Source organism: Pholis gunnellus, assembly GCF_910591455.1.
Source record: "Pholis gunnellus genome assembly, chromosome: 21".
Lineage (NCBI taxonomy): Eukaryota > Metazoa > Chordata > Actinopteri > Perciformes > Pholidae > Pholis > Pholis gunnellus.
In genome coordinates, this window is record NC_136548.1 from 15,444,136 (window position 1) to 15,446,807 (window position 2,672).

Here is a 2,672-nt window from a genome sequence, read left to right on the forward strand (position 1 = left end):
GAAGATGTTGGGGTTACACTGTAGTATTCCTCTGCACATCGTTATGTTCCCTTGTTTTCATGCCTCCGCGGCCGGACGCATTGTGTTTTGGGGTTGACCGTCCGGCCGTCCACCTGGTTCATTCTTGTGAAGGGGATGTCTCAGCAACAAATGTCCATGCAGACTCAAGGATGAACTGACTACATTATATTGACCTCACAAAACACAATTTTGGCCATTTGGCCTCAACAATTCATATGCTAATTATGACAATTTCTCTCAAATGTCTGACAGGATAAAATGCTGACATTTTGGACAGACACAAACTGTACGCATGACCTACAACCACGAGGCGGTACGTCTTGTTTATTACTATCTTATTACAGTTATTTCATATTATATCTGAAAACTACTGACCAATCAGACAAATAAACCTTTCACAAAGACATGCAGATCAAAGTCACATTCATCCATTCATTAATTCTCTTTAGATTGTTTTATATACAGACAGTGAATTGTTTATGTTAAATAAATAACTTGTGAGTAGAGAAATTAAAAGAGAGTTTTAGCTGATGAAACGGACTGAAAGTGAATATTTTCCTCTCGGCCCAGAAAAGAAACACATGGCATGAATCTCATGACGGGTGCTGAGGGACGCTGAGAATCAACGCAGCCTGGAAAAACTGGTCCGGAAGTTCAAGGTCAGGTTCTGCAATTAAAATGAGGAAGAAAATAATAATATAACTCATGAAAAATGTATTATATTTTTACACTATAGTGGAATTTTAATGCAGCATACATGCACAGAAAAGAAACAAATTAACCCATATTCATTGAGATGACAGGGTTATATGTTTGTATTTGCATAGATTCAAACTCATCAGAGCAGGAAATTATTTCCTTACTTTTGTCAGACAGCAGAGCAACTAATGATGATGTCAAGCAGTTATTATAAGCGCTTTCGCCTCTGAGGTTTGATACTTACACACAAAAAAACGGATGCACATTCCACACATGGCGACGACGCTGGAGATCTGAAGCGCCCTGCCACACTCTGGGCTCATCAGACAATTTCTTGTCTTAATGCAGCATTTGGGACATTTGCTCCCCGAGCTTTTATTCTCGTCCTCGTCGTATTTCTGAGGCTGAGTCTGCCTCGTGTCCTCGTTCTTTTCATCCCACTCCTCGCTTGCACCTCTTCCCATGATGCTTGATGGGTTGTTTTTTTCTTGACAATAGGCAAGTGGAGTATAACGGCTTGAGGATAGATGGATCCGATCTGGGAAGACAACGGCAGAAATGTGTTATTGTATTTGTGCCACAGCTTCACTGTAGCTGAACACACATTATGTTATGAACCGTGTTACGTGTCGACTCCCACGCTCTCGTGCTCCACAGTACAAGCATTGGTTACAGTAACAACATCCAGAATCCAACATGTCACAATGTTCTGATTTTGTTTTGCTTTGTTTGAGACTTGGCAGCTCCGACTATATCAGTACCTGCTATGAGTCAACATTCCTTCATTGCACGCACGAGGCTGCGTTTTGTTTTTGTCCTCATCTTACTTTGGTTTTAGGAATGTTTGCAACTACTCAAGCTGCATTCCTGCTTCAAACACGTCCCTACGTAGAGGGAATTGTTTTAATCGAACATACAGTATCACACAAACTAAATGTGAAATCAATTCTTTTAGACAGGCCATTGTACGCGACTGAATCCGTGTGATAAAGAAGTCTTATCTTTATAACTCGTTTTCAAATAAGAACAGAACACATGACGCGCACAACTGTTCGGTTTCATTAAAGAGAAATCATTAACACTGCGGCCTCGTCTCAAGTCCCTTCATGAACACTTTATTGAGTGGAGTCACATTGATTTGACAGATTAACAATTCTTCCACACCGATGATCATTTCTCGTGCCAGGAGTTGAGGCCCCCTGTTTTAACTGTCGGATACAATTGCTCCCCACAGACATTATCAGATATTAAGTGATAACCCTGATGGTGAAATAACATCTTATCTGTGCCATCGGGTGGCTCCCCATCTATTACCACTGACAGTAAATTAGATTGCTGGCATCTGGAGGGTATACTGGCATTTTGAGTGCACCTTTCCATCTCATTCTGCTTTCAAAACTCCATTGGTTTTCAATCATAAGTAATGAAATTCCATCAGCCTCGTCGACCATGAAAGCAACGTGGCAAGGAAGTGAGAGACGGCCATTAAGAGCAGAGAAAATGAGTAGCGCTCTTACCTTTTGCTGTCAGAGTCGCCTCTCTGTCGACTCGAATCTTTTCTTTTTGTATAGTCGACCTTTTTTTTTAAGAGGAGAGGAGTGAACACACACCTCACGCGCTGTTCTGAGCAAAAGGGTGTCGGTCATTGTGTCAGCCTCGGCTTACATGGATAGAGCAGGTGTGTCGTCAGGTTTAACAGGTTTAACAGGTTTGATGACGAAGGATTGCCCTGACGGGGATGATTGTATACAGAAAACCTGCCATTTGGTCTTAAAGGTGCAATACGTGGTTCATGTGGGGACAAACGGTTTCAGTGTCACACAAACAAACAAACAGGGACTTGCAACTCGCCGCCAACATGTTCTAATGCTATTAAATGTGTGTTTACATTAGTAATAGCTGTAAACGCGGCAGTAAAACGGATATATATTTCAATCATGATCATTTGAGAA

General features: G+C 41.4%; 1 long non-coding RNA gene across 1 annotated transcript; it reads right to left on the reverse strand.

Annotated features, from left to right (window-relative positions):
- Positions 1-306: 306 nt before the first annotated feature.
- On the reverse strand, positions 307-2,362 carry LOC306713519. Its single transcript, XR_013767592.1, has 3 exons — positions 2,238-2,362; positions 965-1,258; positions 307-688 (listed from the first exon to the last, which is right to left on the reverse strand). It is a non-coding gene; the product is annotated as an uncharacterized lncRNA (long non-coding RNA).
- Positions 2,363-2,672: the final 310 nt, after the last annotated feature.